Source organism: Balaenoptera musculus, chromosome 3 (assembly GCF_009873245.2).
Source record: "Balaenoptera musculus isolate JJ_BM4_2016_0621 chromosome 3, mBalMus1.pri.v3, whole genome shotgun sequence".
Lineage (NCBI taxonomy): Eukaryota > Metazoa > Chordata > Mammalia > Artiodactyla > Balaenopteridae > Balaenoptera > Balaenoptera musculus.
The window spans coordinates 46,906,848-46,926,054 of NC_045787.1; the positions used below are offsets into that span (position 1 = coordinate 46,906,848).

The 19,207-nt window shown below is 41.7% G+C and overlaps 1 long non-coding RNA gene across 1 annotated transcript in view; it reads left to right on the forward strand.

Annotated features, from left to right (window-relative positions):
* Positions 1 to 17,134, forward strand: part of LOC118893055 — a 118,501-nt gene extending 101,367 nt beyond the window's left edge. The window contains exon 3 of the long non-coding RNA XR_005019402.1: positions 17,057 to 17,134. This is a non-coding gene — a long non-coding RNA (uncharacterized LOC118893055). The remainder of the gene's footprint in view (positions 1 to 17,056) is intronic.
* The last annotated feature ends 2,073 nt before the right edge of the window (positions 17,135 to 19,207 follow it).

The window sequence follows — 19,207 nt, forward strand, 5'->3', positions numbered from 1 at the left end:
TAGTTTGTCCCTATACACCTACCCCTCTTAAGAGAAAAAACAAAACATAAAAAGAATCCAGGACTTTAGGAAGTATATTCCTCAAAACGTAGAAACCTCCTGTGGGCCATCTCTGTTGTCTTGCTCAGAGGGGCCGACAGGAGTGGCCATGCTGTGCCCCTCGAGGCCAACCTGGAAAGTCAGGCCTATTTCAGCTTGCTCTCTGACTTGCTATTCATAAATTAGTACCAATCCTTTAGACTCCAAACATACCAATTTTTTAAAATGCTAGTTTCAACAATAATTTATTTGGGGCCATTTAAATTGGCTGCACTTTTCTTTATTAGGAACTAAAAATTATGATTGGGTCCCCTCCCCTGCCAGTGGAAAAAAACTTCATTTCCTCCTACCCTGAAGATACTATAACGAACTAGGAACTCACTGGTTAGAGAGCACTGAAAATCAAAGTACTCTTTTGGCATTTTTCGCATTTGAGACGCCATGCACTACTTGCAGCTTGAGAAATTTTGAAAGAATTCTCTAAATTTTGGGTTCTAGAGACAAAGGGGAAGCAGATATTGGAACCATTTTACAAAATTGCAGACCTTTAACGGACTGCAGTAGTTTTTACCCAGAGGAACATGTACTCATTGCTGTGTGGTTCTCTATCATGTCCCTGGTGATACTGTTGTTGTAAGGGAAGGTAGTGCTTTCTGATCAGCATCCGACCCTAAACAGTAAAAGTTAAAACTTTAAAAATTTTTCCATGAGGCCTTTCATTAGAAACTTTTATGAAGTAAAAGGTTAAAAAAAAAAAAAAAAAAAAAAAAAAGACTTCCTCATTCCACTTGTTTTGAATGTTTGCCTTTTAAATTGTGGGTTAGGGCTGTGTCATTTCTTCTTTGTGTTCGATTTCCTTTTCAGCTGTTACATAGCTACATGTTTAGCGCCTTTGGCCATCAAGAGGGTTGAAAAAGAAAACAAACTACCTCTCAGGATTCTAGTTATGGGTCTGTATCCCAGCCCCTGTTAACTCAAAGTCAAAGCTCCACCGATGCTAGGATTCTGAGCTTAAACCTCCACTCACAAGAGAAGGGGTCAGATAGGAAGTGAATACAAGAATTATTATTTTTTAATTTTATTGAAGTATAGTTGACTTACAATGTTGTGTTCATTTCTGCTGTACAGAGAAGTGATTCAGTTATACATATATATTCTTTTTCATGTTCTTTTCCATTTCAGTTTATCACAGGATATTGAATATAGTTCCCTGTGTTATACAGTAGGACACTGTTGTTTATCCATCCTATATATAATAATTTGCATCTGCTAATCTGAAACTCCCAATCCTTCCCTCTTCCTTCTCCCTTGGCAACCACAAGTCTGTTCTCTATGTCTGTGAGTCTGTTTCTGTTTCATAGATATATTCACTTGTGTCATATTTTATATTCCACATATAAGTGATATCATATGGTATTTGTCTTTCTCTTTCTGACTTACTTCACTTAGTATGATAATCTCTAGGTCCATCTATGTTGCTGCAAATGGCATTATTTCATTCTTTTTTATGACTAATATTGCATTGTGTATATATATATTATATATTATATATATATATATATATAATATATATATACATATATGCACCACATCTTCTTTATTCATTCACCTGTCGATGGACATTTAGTTTGCTTACATGTCTTGGGTATTGTAAATAGTGCTGCTATGAACATAGAGGTGCATGTGTCTTTTCAAATTATAGTTTTGTCTAGGTATATGCCCAGGAGTGGGATTGCTGGATCATATGGCAACTCTATTTTTAGTTTTTTGAGGAACTTCCATACTGTTTTCCATAGTGGTTACGCTAATTTACATTCCCACCAACAGTGTAAGAGGGTTCCCTTTTTTCCACACTCTCTCCAGCATTTATTATTTGTAGACTTTTTAATGATGGTCATTCTGACCAGTGTGAGGGGGTATCTCATTGTAGTTCTGATTTGCATTTCTCTAATAATTAGCGATGATGAACACCTTTTCATGTGCCTGTGGGCCATCTGTATGTCTTCTTTGGAGAAATGTCTGTTTAGGCCTTCTGCCCATTTTTTGATTGGGTTGTTTGGTTTTTCCTATATTGAATTGTATGAGCTGTTTGTATCTTTTGGAAATTAAGCCCTTGTCGGTTGCATCATTTGCAAATATTTTCCCCCAATCCTTAGGTTGTCTTTTCATTTTGTTTACGGTTTCCAAGAAATTATTTTTAATTAAAGAAGTGGAGTCTAAAAGCAATGGTTATGAAAGTTGAAAAATGCTAGACTGCCCCATGCATTTGAATATTGGGAGTTGTAACATGAATGCCGCTTTTCATAACTATTTCAGTAGTTTAAGCAATCATCCACCCCCGGCAAGACCTTCATCTGGTCACTAGACAGAGAAGCCCAACTAGACTCTGGTATAAAGTTCCTGTTTAATAAGGTCGTCTGTTTTTGAAAACCTGTGATGGGTTTAAGTATCCTGGGGCAGAATTCCTAGGCAGGCCTCTTTTTTAGGAAAAGCGGAATCTACAGAGCATTGAGAAACATGAAATACCAGTCAGTAAGGGCCTCCCTGGCTACAGCTGTGTTGATGGGGGATGAACAGGGGTGCACGCCGCAGTCTAAGGCTGTGTTTACACATTTCCCACATTTAGAGCTAAGTTCAAATGCCTGCCTTGCCATTTACCAATCCTGTGATTTAGGGAAAGTTACTTAACCGCCCTAAGCCTCACTTTTGTCATCTGTAAAATGGGGATAACAATGCTCACTACCTTACAGGGTTGTTGTAAGGGCCAAATGTATGTAAAGCCTTTTAGCACAGCACCAGGCACATCACATATGCTAACAAAGGATTAAAATGTGTTTCTATCCTTTCATTACTTAGGTCATTTTAACTGTATGATTTTTAACTGTATGATTCATATGTGTGATAAGAGAGTTTACAAAACAATTCACACCACTTGGAGTTTTCATGGGTAGCAGGAAGCTGTAAGTTCTGCTCTGGGAAAAGGTGCTTTCTTGGCTACGCATTGAGGAGTTTAGGAGTTAGAGTGGCCTCTCACACCTTTCAGGCCTTGAACCTGTCTGTGGGGCTCTGGGAAATGCAAAAGGGCGGAGGGAGCCGGCTACCTGCAGAGGACAGGGAAGCATCAGCCTCACCCTTCATCCTCAGCCTTCTCAGCCCCCTGCCCTCAGGCCCTTGGGCCTAGGACTGTGTGTGTGATCAAGGAGGGTGGCTGGCAGCCGAGGTGACAGTCTGTGTGTGAGGGCAGCCAGCTGGGGGCGGGGGCATCAAGAGCTGCGTCCGGGAGACTGGCATCTACCGGGGCTGGCATGGTTGGCTCACTCCAGGCCTGGAAGGACACACCCTTTGGATCAAGTACGGGAAATTGGTGCCCAGAGTAAACACCAAGCCCAGCAAGGAGGCCCCCAAGTCCCTTCCCAGGCCGACTCAGGGATTTGAGCAACTTCTCCCCCACCCGCTCACAGGCCAACAATGGAACTCACAGAATGGGGGCCTTCCTTCCTTCCTTCTCCGACCGCAGGCCTGTTGGTCAGCAATAGCCTCAGGGAATTGTAATCCTTCTGGAGAAAGAAATCACAGGCCAGGGCTGCAAACAGGCAGTTCAGTGAAAACCTATTCAATTCAAGGAGTGCCTGCAGACCTCTGTACTTAGCTCTGCTGCAGAGAGGGAGGAGCCTGGAGGCTGCCCCGGACACCAGCCCGCTTTGGCCCTTGCTTCTCTTCCATGGAGACTACTGCAAACCTTCTCCATTCTTAAAAATCGGTAGGAAAAAGACCAACAACCCAATAGAAAAATAGGCAAGGATATTGTATTAAGATTCTCCAGAGAAACAGAACCAACGGGATGTACACAGATATATAGAAAGAGATTTATTCTGAGGAATTGGCTCATGTGATTATGGAGACTGAGAAGTTCCACGATCTGCTGTGTGCAAGCTGGAGGCCCAGGAAAGCCAGTGGTGTAATTCAGTACGAGTCTGAAGGCCTGGAAACCAAGGGAGCTGATGGTGTAAATCTCAGTCCCAGAGCAGAAGAATATGAGATGAGATATCTCAAGTCAGGCAATAAGGCAAGAAAAAAATGGATGAATTCTTCCTTTCTCCTGTTCTATTCTGGCCTTCAGTGGATTAGATGAGGCCCACCCGCATTGGGGAACATGATCTACTTTACTGAGTCCACAGATTCAAATGCTCACCTCATCCGGAAACACGCTCACAGACAGCCAGAAATGATGTTTAATCTGGGCACCTCATGGCCACTCAAGTTGACCCGTAAATCTTTAGAGGGCAATTCTGTCCCTACACACGTTTCCTACCGTGAGCCAAGAAGTATGTACAAGAACTGGTTAAAGAAGGTATATTTCATAATGGGGTGGATTTTTTTGTGCTGATGTGGAACCATCTTCAAGATAAAATGTTAAGTGAAAAAATGTGGCTCAGAACAGGGCATGGACTATCTCTGGAAGGAGGTTCAAGAGACAGGTCCCTGGGGTTGCCGCCAGAAAGAAGGGCTGGAGGGCTGGGCTGCTGGGGTACAGCACAGACTTACATTTCACTGTATACTCTTGGCTTTTTCAAAATCAGGGCGTGTGTTTCTTTTTTAATTTAAAAAATACTCATTTTCTCTTAGAGGAAAACATAGGCAGAACACTCTATGACATAAATCACAGCAAGATCCTTTTTTACCCAGCTCCTAGAGAAATGGAAATAAAAACACAAATAAACAAATGGGACCTAATGAAACTGAAAAGCTTTTGCACAGCAAAGGAAACCATAAACAAGATGAAAAGACAACCCTCAGAATGGGAGAAAATATTTGCAAATGAAGCAACTGACAAAGGATTAATCTCCAAGATTTACAAGCAGCTCATGCAGCTCAATAACAAAAAAACAAACAACCCAATCCAAAAATGGGCAGAAGACCTAAATAGACATTTCTCCAAAGAAGATATACAGATTGCCAACAGACACATGAGAGAATGCTCAACATCATTAATCATTAGAGAAATGCAAATCAAAACTACAATGAGGTATCATCTCACACCGGTCAGAATGGCCATCATCAAAAAATCTAGAAACAATAAATGCTGGAGAGGGTGTGGAGAAAAGGGAACACTCTTGCACTGTTGGTGAGAATGTAAATTGATACAGCCACTATGGAGAACAGTATGGAGGTTCCTTAAAAAACTAAAAATAGAACTACCATACGACCCAGCAATCCCACTACTGGGCATATACCCTGAGAAAACCATAATTCAAAAAGAGTCATGTACCAAAATGTTCATTGCAGTTCTATTTACAATAGCCAGGACATGGAAGCAACCTAAGTGTCCATCATCGGATGAATGGATAAAGAAGATGTGGCACATATATACAATGGAATATTACTCAGCCATAAAAAGAAATGAAATGGAGGTATTTGTAATGAGGTGGATGGAGTTAGAGTCTGTCATACAGAGTGAAGTAAGTCAGAAAGAGAAAAACAAATACAGTATGCTAACACATATATATGGAATCTAAGGGAAAAAAAAAAAGTCATGAAGAACCTAATGGCAAGACGGGAATAAAGACACAGACCTACTAGAGAATGGACTTGAGGATATGGGGAGGGGGAGGGGTGAGATGTGACAGGGTGAGAGAGTGTCATGGACATATATACACTACCAAATGTAAAATAGATAACTAGTGGGAAGCAGCCGCATAGCACAGGGAGATCAGCTCGGTGCTTTGTGACCACCTAGAGGTGTGGGATAGGGAGGGTGGGAGGGAGGGAGATGCAAGAGGGAAGAGATATGGGAACATATGTATATGTATAACTGATTCACTTTGTTATAAAGCAGAAACTAACACACCATTGTAAAGCAATTATACTTCAATAAAGATGTCTAAAAAAAAAAGTACTCATTTTTATTTTTTTAAAAGAAAACCTCCATTCTCTTCTACCCTTTTAATCCTGCAAACTTCCCTCTCATGCTTAACTGATTATCTTGCCCTCCAGTAACAGAAATAAAATGCTCAGTGAGAACATCTTCAAACTCCTTCACATTTTCTATTCCTTTCCCAGTCCCTGGATGTCCTCCCCAGCCTTCCCCAAGACCAAGCCTCTTTTTGCTGAACCCTCAGCCCCTCTCTCCCTCCCAAGTTTTTATCATTGATGTTTAAATTCACCAGAGTCCCCTAAATCTTAAACCACTGCCAAGCAGCCACCCCTGCTTCTCTTTTCCCTTCTATGGTTAAACTTCTTGAGAGAGTTGTCTACACTGTTCCTTTCCCCGTGCTCACTCTGTAACCTGGCTTCTGCCTTCACCACCCCCCTGAACTTGCTGCTTCAAAATCAGATGACCGCCATGTTCCTAAAATCACTGGACATCTCTTCTTGGGCACCTACAGCTCTTCTTGAGCACGCTCATCTATTCCTTCAGCTAGCTTCAGTTACCATGTCTATATCTTTAGTCTAGACCCCTCAACTGATTAACTAACTAACTAAAGAACTAACTATATACTGGTCATCTACTTTGGGTGTCCCACAGGTACCTCAACCTCAGCATGCTGAGACCTGTCTCCCCTCCAGTGTTCTCTCTCTCAGTGGACAGCTCTGTCATCCATCTGGTTGGCCAAACCCAAAACCTGAGAGTCATCCTGTCACCTTCCCCCTGCCCTGATTTCCCATAGCCAACCTGCCAGTTACCCTATGAATCTGCCCCCTCTGCTACTGTCCTAGTTCAGGCCATGGTTTTCTCTGTGTCATTACAACAGCTTCTCCTCAATCAATTCTCCACACTCCCTGCTGTAACCCTTTTAATGGGCAACCTCTACCCTCAGGATAAATTCCGAATTCCTTAACATGGTTACAAGACTTTTCATGACCATTCACTATGCCTCATTCACCAACCACCCCCCTGCATTCTCAGATCCAGCCCTACTGAACTTATTGCAGTTTTTGCATACCCTGTTCTTGCTCACTCTGAGTCTTTTGAATACGTGGTTCCCTCTAACTGGAGGTCTCTTTTCTTCTTCTCGTCTCCTTGATAACTTCTACTCATCCTTCAGGTCTCAGCTTAAAGCTTTCTTCTTCCAGAAACTCTGTAATGTAATTGTTTCTTTAGTTCTGATTCCTCCACAAGATTGAAATTTTTTTTTTTTTATAAATTTATTTTATTTTTATTTATTTTTGGCTGCGTTGGGTCTTTGCTTTCTCTAGTTGCAGCAAGCAGGGGCTACTCTTCGTTGTGCGGGCTTCTCATTGTGGTGGCTTCTCTTGTTGCAGAGCACGGGCTCTAGGGACGCTGGCTTCAGCAGTTGTGGCTCACGGGCTCTAGAGCGCAGGCTCAGTAGTTGTGGCTCACGGGCCCAGTTGCTCCGCGGCATGTGGGATCTTCCCAGACCAGGGCTCGAACCCGTGTGCCCTGCATTGGCAGGCGGATTCTTAACCACTGTGCCACCAGGGAAGCCCAAGATTGAAATTTAAGATGGACTTTATGCCCTCCTAGAACATCACTCTGCCCCCTGCCGCAGTCTTTGGCACATAGTACGTGCCAAAGGATCATTGCACGAATAAATGAAGGCACCATCAACGCTCATCTCACAATGCATTTTAACGAAGAAGCGTAAATGGAGTCTGGCTGCTTTTGTGGAATCATCAGGGGCAAATAGCTTAGCCAGAAGTACCCTACAGAGTTAAAATTACAATTCTGACTAATTTGTTAGAACTGTCCCTCTGGTGATATATTTTAGAATTTATAGAAATTTTGCAATAGTACATGACTTCATCTTCCTTTTTAGAACTGTGTGTGTGTGTGTGCGTGAGAGAGAGATAGAGAGAGAGAGAGAACAACTTTGCCAAATTGGCCTTTGTAGTCTAGTGGTTTGAACCAGAAATCTGTGAAAAGATTGTTCTTTAGGAAATTGTCCAAAAATTATCCTGGAGACAAGACTAAAGTAACTGTGTATTTTGAAATGTACTTTAGGGACTTCCCTGGTGGTGCAGTGGTTAAGAATCCGCCTGCCAGTGCAGGGGACATGGGTTCTATCCCTGGCCCAGGAAGATCCCTCATGCCGTGGAGCCACTAAGCCCATGTGCCACAGCTACTGAGCCTGTGCTCTAGAGCCCGCGACCCACAACTACTGAGCCCGCGTGCCACAACTACTGAGCCTGCGTGCCACAACTACTGAAGCCCGTGCACCTAGAGCCCGTGCTCTGCAACAAGAGAAGCAACCGCAATGAGAAGCCTGTGCACGGCAACAAACAGTAACCCCTGCTCGCCGCAACTAGAGAAAGCCCGTGCTCAGCAACGAAGACCCAACGTGGCCAAAAATAAATAAATTAATTAATTAAAATAAAATGTACTTTAGTGGCAGCTATAGACAAGTACGGTTTGTATTGTCTAAGAAATTTTAACATGTAGATACCTGAAGTGCATTTTTGAAATAAAGTGATATATACATTCCAAGGCTCAGGGACACTCTGACCAGTGTCAGAATTAAGAATGTCAGTTGTTAGCAGAAGAAAGTGTTTGGAAGCTAGAAAACATGGCTATTTTTCTCTAATTCTGAGAAGCAGGGGATAAAATCAACAAGCATGTGAATCCAAGTAATCTTCAGACAGAATTTCTAGGAGTGCAGTCAGAGTGAAAGCAAGATTTTTAGAAACTAAAAGAATTAAACATCAAGTCGAATAAATAAATAAAGCAGGAAGAGAAATGGCATCTGTCTAGTTTTTAAAAGAAGAGACCTAAAGTCGTTAGTTCTTAGCAGATCTCATGGAATTCCCAGTAAGAGGAAGAGAAAGCAAGAAAACATAATGAATGCTCACAGTGAAGTATCAAAGCTGTTTTCTTACCTTAGATCCAGAGCTGTAAAGAAGTACCCTCAACCAAATCATGCTCTCCACCTCAAGCCTGGCCCCTCGCTGGGTCTCTAGACCCAGAGCTGCATCCCCTCTCACCTTCTTACCCACACAGAACTGGGACTCCCTCCAGCCTCCCAAATTCTGGTCTGAATCTTGTCAATTCTTACCACTTAATAGCTCCAGGGTCTGTCCACAGACACTAGCCTGGTGCAACCCCTGCTCTGTCTTCCACCTGGCCTGTGAGCAGGAAGGAGCCTCTGTGCTGTAGTGATCAAACAGTGGACTCAACAGATGGACTTCCTGGGTCACAGCCTGGTTTCAGCACTTGCCAACCACCGTTGGTCTGGTTGCTCTGTGTCTCAACCTCCTCTTCTGTGAAAAGAGGAGATGATAGCTTCTAGGTCTGTATGAGGATTAGAAGAGATAATGTGTATAAAGTTCCTAGAACAATACTTGGTCCATGGTTTCATGTTTCCATAAACATTAACTACCATTACTCCTTATTATTTCCTCGCTTCCTTTCTTGCCACCTTTGAATCCATTTTCCTGGAGTGATCATTTTCAAATAAACTCTGATCCTTCACCTTCCTGCTAAGAACACTTGCACAAGTTCTCTGTGGCTCTGAGGAAAAGCCTGAATGCTTATAGGGGCTTCCGGGGCCGGGCGTGGTCTGGGCCCCATCTCCTTCTCCAGTCCCATCCTGCACCCTCTCCCCTTGTTCTCAGGGCTCCAGACACTCTGACCTTCTTTCGGTTCTTCAAACCCTCTGAGCTTCCTCTCACCTCAGGGCTTTTACACAAGCTACTTCCTCTGCCCAGAATGCCAACTCATCCTTCCCGTCTCGGCTGGACCCTCGTCACTTCCTCAGGGAGACCTTGCCCAGCCTCTCTAACTAGGTCAAACCTCTCCATGGAACCCTGTATTTCTCCTCCATGGCACTTCTCAGAGGCCTAATCTGACACGCTTTCGTGTGGTGATTAGATTACATCTCTCTCACTGCTACAGTGGAAGCTCTGTGAAGGCAGAGACCATGTCTGTTTTTCATTTATTCCAACCCTCAGAGCCTAGCATCATCGTTCCTGAATATAACATGGAGGTGCTCAACTAACATCTTTGAAATAAGGAAGGAGGGAGGGAGGGAGAGGGAGAAAGGAAAGAAGAAGGCACACCTGAGTGTCCTTGCCTGTGCTGGAGGCCGCACTGTCCTGAGGATTTGCACAAGGAACCATCTCACACCACAAGCCCCGTGTACTTTTCCCACCTCCCACGCCTTTGATTCATTAAGGTGTTTAATTCTCAATTCAATTCCAACATTTACTCTTAGGAAAAATGGCCCTTGCATTAGCGTAACTGTGTGACCTCTGAATGCAATTTGTGACATATCTTTCCCAGTACAGACATTTGGTGGTCCCAAGAAAGGACAAGGTGACACATTGCAGAGGAAACACTTCCACCTGACCAGATCCAAATGGGATTCCTTGTCCAGCTCATCAGCTGCTTCCTGGCATTTCTGTCCCAAATTGAGGGGCAATCTACATAAGGAGTTCCAGCACAAGCAAAGCAATGGAAAGAAGAGAATGGGGGAGAGGAAATCTTCCCTCAGCCACCATTTTCAACCTCCTAGAGAAAGCACCAGAGAATGAAAGTAGGCATAAACAAAAGGAAGCCCTTCTCTGAACTAAAAGCAGAGGAGAGGAGCATTCCTCCTGCTGCTGTGAGTGGACAAAGATGAACTCCAGAGGAACCAGAGGAGAAAGAAGGTCAAAGTTAAAAGGAATATTTTGCCTTTAATCCACCCCCATTCTTGTATGAATGAGGCAACTGAGGGCCAGAGAAGTGAAGGGGCTTGCCTGAGGTCCCAAAGAGGCCTGCATTCTAGAGGGAGTTTGGAGAAGGTAACTGAGGTTGATTAAGTGACTAGCACTTTGAGCTCCTACACACAGTGTAGGTGCTTTGCTCTGATTACATCCTTATATAACTGTATGAAGTTGTTTCATTAAGTCCATTTGATAGATAAAAATATTTAAAGCTCAGGAAGGCCTGGCACAAAGATGAAAGCTGTTCCATAGAAACATTTTGAGACTGACATTACAAAGTACCCTTGATCCTGATTCTGCATCCGAGCCCCCTTATCTGTAGGGTGACCACATTCTCTGGTTCACTTGAGTCAGTCTTGCTTTACACCTATTGTCCCAGTGTCATTAGTAATAGCACCTCTTTTCTCTCTCAGAAGTGCCCCAGGTGGGATAATAAATTTACTGTATGCTCACTCTACTATCTACAAAATTGTGATATTAATATTACCTGCTCATGGGAATCAATGGGATTTTGCACATCAAGTGCATGGCATCTGGCACATAGTAAGCACTCAGCGGATGCTAGCTATTTTTGTTATTACTATTGAATATTATTAGGAAGCCATCTGAGGAGGGGGCAGCAGGAGTGAAGCCAAGCTTTCCCACTTGACATTCCCATCACAGGCTCTGTGAATGACGTTCCCATTCCCTGGAGCTGTGCGGCGCCAGCTTTAGTGGCTTCAAACTGACTCCTGGCGGAAGCGCCAGCCATTCTAGACTAGAGGCCATGTGGAGGCATCAATTCTGCCTCTTCCACCTCTGCACCAATCAGATTCACTGTCTAGGTCTTCTCAGGTCACATGGTTGAGACTGAAGTTAGTTTTTCTTTTACTCTAAAGTCTAGAGCCCATATTTCTTAAAGGGAAATTGTCAAGTGAAGAATCCTAGGGTGTCCCCTCCCTCAGCCCCAGCCCATGCTAATTAAGTGAGTGCCTTAAGGCACTTGCCTCCTGTTCAAGATTAAGAGGTGGGTGTGAATATTTTCCTCTGGCCCCCTTAAATGTTCTGGATTATGGTAATAAAAATGCTAAGCTCTATTGCCTCTCCTTGGAGTGAAGGCAGCTGAAAACTCCTCATTCCCTGAAGAACGTAATTGTTGATTCTTGTGCGTCTAAACAGGTGTTCTTCAGATTGCTTTTTCTAACGCCTTTTCACTGAAAAGATCAATTTAAATGTTGCTTTGAGCTAATCAGTGATTGCTTCTGTATTCATCCAAATTCATATGTTTGATTCTGTGTACTAGGTGAGATATTACCTTCAAAGTCTATAAATTAAATAAGGTGGGTGATTTTTACTTTAGCTCTTTGTCCCCCTCTATCTTCCATATTTTGTGCAAAATATGCATTTATTTCTTTTATTATTTAGAAACCTAGTTTAACCCTATATTTGAACTTCCAGAGACATCTGTAGCTGTCCTACTGCACCAAGCATGGGTGTTCAATCAATATTTGTGGAAAAGATAAATTAATACCTTAACCTGGATTGCAAACAAATTGGATTTGTTGTCTCTAGGTGTTTGAGTTCAGGAATTCTTTAAATATTGTCCAAAATTTCTTGGGTCTGCATCTGTGTTTATTCTGTTCTCTCTGCCTAGAATTTCCTCCATTTCATCTTTCTCTTTGGAAATCTCACTGTTCATTCAAGGTTCTCATTAAATGCCAATTGTTCCATGAAACCCAGCTTGCAACCTCCAGGCAAATATCATGGGGTCAGTCTCAGAACAGAAGAGCTGGAAAGGGTCACATCTGGGTTTCCAATCCCCACAGTACTCTGGGCCTCTGTGATCTTATCTGGTGGGGATTTCTACTCTGACTTCAGGTACCCATTTTGAGCATGCGAACTTCTTAAGATGAGACAGAGGGTATACTCTGCTGAATCACCTATGTAGACTTAAGAGAGTAATTACTTAATGAATTATGAGTTTACAGTTTTAAAAAGTGACTTTATAAAAGTAGAATGTACCTGAACATAGAAATGATTAATGTGGCTTTTCTTTCTTTTTTTTTTTTTAAAGATTTATTGATTGTTTGCTATGTTGGGTCTTCGTTTCTGTGCTAGGGCTTTCTCTAGTTGCGGCAAGCGGGGACCACTCTTCATCGCGGTGCGCGGGCCTCTCACTATCGTGGCCTCTCGTTGCGGAGCACAGGCTCCAGACGCGCAGGCTCAGTAGTTGTGGCTCACGGGCCTAGTTGCTCCGTGGCATGTGGGATCTTCCCAGACCAGGGCTTGAACCCGTGTCCCCTGCATTAGCAGGCAGATTCTCAACCACTGCGCCACCAGGGAAGCCCCTAATGTGGCTTTTCAATCAAGTTCTCAAAACATGAAGCTCTGGAACTTAGAAGTCATCTATTTGGACTCTACTTCACATGTGAAGAACCTCTGGTTCAAAGAGTCCTGGGTCTGGCTAAAGGTCACCTGGCTGGGGAAGACCAGAGTTAAGCCAGCAGATCTCCTGAGTGCTCTTCCAGACATTTCTTCAAGCATAATTTAACATGTATCAGTTTATCCTTGAGTGTAAAGTACACTTCATGATTGAATATGGTAACTGGCTAACTATTCATAGTTCCCGCACTCCCTCCCTTTTGGTGCCTATTTCTAAGCAGCAAAGTTGTGGTTCAGTGACTTCTTCTGTCTGGATAATATGAAAACAGGGCACCCAGCCAATTTTGATGAGCTAACTATTTCCCTAAATTATCATGCCTAAGCAAAGGGCCCTAAACCTGCTGTTCGACACTTATCATTGGATCTGGGGGATGGGCCATACACAGGCATATCATCAAATAGCTGGAATTTTAAATTTAGGATTGTCAAGCAGTGAAAATTGTCATCCTTAGAAATGACTGACAGTTCCTCTGCCTCATTTCTGCTACACTGAGTTAGGTAAAGAAAAAAAATCAACTTCAGTCTTTGTACAGATTTCTTGCTGAAGACACGTGTGACAGGACTATAAATTTTCACCAGAAATTGATGGGAGAATGGGCACTTCAAAGCGCCTGAAAGACTTTGCAAAAGGTCCCAATTAACAGAATGCCTCAAAAAATAAAATTAAACAAATGTTGCAGTGGGAATGAAGCTTGCTGGGAGTGCTGGGTTGTTGGCTGACTGCCTGGGGAGAGCGGTGGCCAAGCCTTGCCAGCTGGCTGATCCACATGCCTCTAAAGGATGCGGTCAGCTTACACCTTGGCAAACTATGATTTTGATGGAAGTCTTAGAGGTCAGCAGACATTCTTCCTAGTAGAGTGTGTTAGATCAGGTCCTTGCTTTTATTTGAGTACAGAAAATATCCTGATGGCCAGGATTAGTAGGATCAAGTCTGTACTCTGCTCCAAATGAGAGTTCATTACTGGATCAGAATAGATATATACCCTAAAGGCGACACAGGATGTAATTGAGGGCGGCACATTTGTCTAATCCCCAAGTTTAAACCAGTCGTGCCACTGAAGCAAACCAACTGGCTCACTAACAACCACACATCTTCCCACAAGTTCCACTGAACAACCAATTTTTTCAAATTCTGAACTGTAATACTATCCTATCCTCTTATGTTCACTCATATTCAACCATGTGTAGTTGTTGTTCTGTTTGTTCCTTTGTCTAGATCTGAGGACAGAGATCAGGTGTAAACATCCTAGTACCCCGCCCGCCCCCCCACAATGGCTAGCTTAGTGCTTTTCACACAGAGACACTCAATGAATGAAAGAACTGCAAGAGAGCTTCCAAATTCCAAGGTCCATACTGAAAATTACAGCCATTTTAAAACTTTTTAAAAGCTGACAAAATTTCTATGTCTCCCAAATGGATTTATTTATTTTTTATTTGTTAAAAACTGCTTCTAAGAGTATTTATTTTTTAAAAACAAGCATGCAAAAATAGAAAAAAATACTGTGAACAAATTTAAAAGACAAATACAGACTGGGAAAAGCATTTGCAAGACTGTAGATGTAACTAACAATGGGGCAGTATTCTTACTATGTAGAAGTGGACAAAGAACATGATTTGGGAATTTACAAAAGAAGAAATGACTATTTAGCATACGAAAGCATTTTCTTCCTTACTAGTAGCCAAAGAGTAAAAATGGCAGCCAGATACCTCTTTTCATCTATCAGATAAGGAAAAATCAGAGTTGTCCAGGATGTTGGGGATTTGACATGTTCATACACTGCCCATGGCAATGCAAGATGAAACTACCTTTCTGGAGGACAAATTGTCAATATATATTTGAAGGCTTAAACATTTGACCTGAAGAAATTCATCCCAAGAAAACAATGAAATAAGTATATAAGAATGTATGTACAAGTAAAATGGAAGATCCTAAATGTTGAACAATAGAGGAATAATCAAATGAAGTAAACTATATCCATACTATTACACAGTCATTAAACTGGTAAGATTTATATCTATTAATTGGAATAAAAATATATTTACAACATATTAAGAAAAGTATGATCAAGTTTTTGAAAAATATTTTATATATATACACATATGTTCATATATGTATACATAAATATATGTTTACATCTGCATGATAGACATGATTTATGACTTCCTTAGAGTTGTTTTCATATGGAAGGATTGACTGATTTAGCTCTCTGATAATAAATATGAGGGTTTTGTTCAAACATACTTATAAAGTTTTAAAAAGCAAAGATTTTACTGAGCTTAACAGAGGTTTGGACATACAAAGGAGTAGAGCAGAGGATTTGAAAGAGAACTTTTACAATGCTTGCATGATTAATGATGAATGCACTGATTGTTTTTTCCTTGCCAGAGATCAGACTGCGTTAGGTTTTTAGACTTAAATATACACATATGAATGGGGAGATTGGATTAGTGAAATCTAACAAGTCTTCCATGCTTTAGATTTACTGCATTCAAGCATGTACAGGCAACCCTTGACTTACACCTTAATTGGATATTGGAGGATTATTGGAATTGATTGTACAATTTCAAATATATGAAGGAGGGGAAATTGATGGAGAAGTGAGTTATAGTAAGAGAGTATGTGAGAAAAAACTATAAAGGAGAAAAAACGAAGAATCTGTTTAATACCATAGAAAATTAGTTGGTGGAGAATAGTTTAAAATTATTAAAGTTGAATATAGTAAATTAAATTAGCTTTACTATTTTGGGAGTATGTGATCATGAAAAGATGGACTAAATGACTAGCTAACTGTCTTTTTAAGACTATTGGCAATAGAATCAATTATAGTTCATTATTAACTGTATTAACAGAAAATTAGACTTTACTAGCTCCTAGAAATATGAGGTTGTTATAATAGACTGTGGTCCCTTATCAACATATGTAAAACTTGAAGCTTTATAAACCAGCTCCCTTCACAGAACTAAACTAGATTAGATGATCAATTAATGGCTAAAATGTTATATCACTTTTTAATATTTCTCGTCAAAAACTTAGATATTCCTAATTCAACTTGTGTGTCTATTTGCGTAATATAATTTGGTCATTATTGGTTTCATTTCGATTGTCTTTATATTTGGGGTACTTATTATCTTTTCTCTCATCCACCGGGAATTCCAAGTACCAATTTTTGCTATTAAGCAAGTCACTAAGGAGCTTCCCACTGAGTGCCTTAATTATTGTTAATTGAGTATTGCAAATGGTTTTTCAGGATCACCATCTTGGCAATCCATGTGGCATTTTTCTCAGCAAAAAGTGAAGCACCAAGAATTCCTTCTACCCCTTTCCAAAATCAAGTATCAGTTGTAACTGGTTTCCATAAAAAATTAGTCTCCTCTTTTCAAACGTCAGGTACGTGTATGCTTCATATGGCACTTAGAATATGGTGGCTGCTCAGTGAATATTAAATGACAGCTGTCCTTTTAAATAGAATGATTCCCAGTTCCAGTCTGAGAGGGAACATCCCATTTTGCTTTCCAGAGCTCCCACAGTGCGTCTCATCCAGCATGGCGGACCTGGTACTCCAGGAAAGAGCTCTTCCATCGTCATGCACCAGGACCAAGCTTTCTAGGACTTTTTGCTATTCTATAATCAAAAGAAGAAAAATAAAGTAAATAAGGAGCTTCAGAAGATCTGAGGATGTCAGAAATGCTACAGGCAAAAAAAGCGGAGAGCAGAAAAATCACCGAGCCAGGCTTCCTGTGTATTTCTTGCCTTACAATGCACAATAAAAAAGAAATGAGGATTTTATGATCTGCCTTTTCAGCTTTCAAACTATGTCTCCAATTTTGCTGGGGGCTGGGGCCTAAGGCTTTAGTGGAATGAAGTTGTGTTAGAGGTTGGTTTTATCTACGTAAAATCTTGCCTTCTTAATTATTTGTTTTCTTGCTTGCTCAGTGAAATCACAACCATTGTTATGAAATGAGGACCAGAAGAAGCCTTGAGACATAATGTAGCGTCTCCTTCCCCACTGAGGTGGCGCGTAAGTTATCAAAAAAAGAAGAGAATCTGTCTCTTTGGAGGGACAGGCTTCCACAGGCGGCTTGGCTAGTAACCTGTTAGAACACAAATGACACTTTCTGCCAGGACTTTCCCCTTGTATTTAGCCACTTGCTATTAAGTTTGGCAGGTCTCAGGTTTCGAAACAAATTCAAGGCCCATCTTTTTTTTTTTTTTTTTTTTTTAATAAATTTATTGATTTATTTATTTTTGGCTGCATTGGGTCTTTGTTGCTGCGCGTGGGCTTTCTCTAGTTGTGGCGAGGGGGGCTGCTCTTCGTTGCGCTGTGCAGGCTTCTCATTGTGGCGGCTTCTCTTGTTGTGGGCCCTAGAGTGTGCAGGCTTCAGTAGTTGTGGCACACGGGCTCAGTAGTTGTGGCGCACGGGCTTAGTTGCTCCGCGGCACGTGGGATCTTCCCGGACCAGGGCTCAAACCCGTGTCCCCTGCATTGGCAGGCGGATGCTTAATCACTGCGCCACCAGGGAAGTCCTCAAGGCCCATCTTTAGCAATTTTCCAACTTTGAACGTTATGTACTCTGCAGTGATAATTTTGCCCCGGCTTTTAATTGTCTTATTCTTAGGAAAATAAGAATTTGCCTACATTTCTCAACCATTTGATACTTGTGTACAGATTTTGTAAGTCACCTCAAACCTTTTATGGTAGGAGATAGATTGGAATGAATAAATGACTGAATAGATAAAATAATAAAACACGCCCTCAAGCTGCAGTTTAAGAGCACTTTCGCTAGTCTTGAAGAAGAGCCAGTTACCACTACATTTTAACAGAGACAGCAATCAGAGCGTGCTCATGACCAGCCCTTTCTGTTGAGAAATGCCCTGACCACATCCTCTTACCCCCCTCCCCTCGTTTGCTCCAAGGAATTGGACCAGTGGTGGGAATCTGACCTAAGGGCAACCATTGCACTGGCCAGACAATGGCCTATAATGTAACCTTTATCATTGGCACCAACAGGTGAACTGGGCCAATCAGATTCAGTCTCTCAAGAATTTAAAGTGCAGCACGAATGTGCTAGTCAGTATGAGGAAGATGGAACTGAAGGGTCTTGTTTAGAGAAGGGCCTGGGAGGCCGTGAAGCCATGTGCAAGCTAGTTATGAGGGAGCAGAAGCTCCAATGAAGTCAAACTGGTCAGGAGAGAGAAGAGGACAAGTCAGCGTGGCCCAGCAGACAGAGATGCTCCTCTTCCTGGAGGGTCCCACATCTACTTCCCGTCCAGACACATTTTCCTGGTAAACCTCCCATGTTTTCCAAGGAAACATGATAGAGACTTTGTTGTTTGCAGCCAAGATTTTCAGCATGTGTCAAAGCATTTTCTTTTCTTCCTGTTTTCTCTCAATTATGAAGTTTTTACTTGACCACTTTGGACTTTTTCATTTTTCCAATAAGATTTAAAAATTGTTGTCTCACGGAAAGATATTTGGGAGCAGAAGTTTAATAGAAACCAAACAGAAAGGACTAATCCCATTTTCTTGTCTCCAAATAAATACTGTGTTAAAAATTCCTAAATATTTATGGAAGGAGATTCCCAAACTTCCTCTGATGCCTTGCTTAATTTTCTCACAAATAGTAGAACTCATCTGTCACGAGGCCCCACTATCTGATATTTGCATATACTGGGGTTTTCTCCTCCTTTTCTAGTTAGTTTGGATAGAATATCTGACTTTTTGACTCTACTTCTCCCTGAGACATGCCCCCAGGCTCCACTCAGTGTGTTTCTTGGGTGAGTTGCTTCCTTTTCTAAGGTTCAGTTCCCTATGAGGAGCCTATTTATCTGAGGGGTATGGGAGGGGCATATCAGCCTGTTTCCATATGTGAGGAAGCTGAAACTTCTTAAATTTTAAACATTGTCAAACTGACATACTGTGCTATAGAGAGATCCAGAACTTTTGGTCATTCCACCACCTACAAGGGAAGACTAGTGATCAGCATGGTAGAAATGTCGATTCCCATGGGGGATCTGCTACAACGGATTCACCATGCTCAATATCGTCCTTTATTTATCAGAATCAAGTCAAGCTTTCAGAAGTAT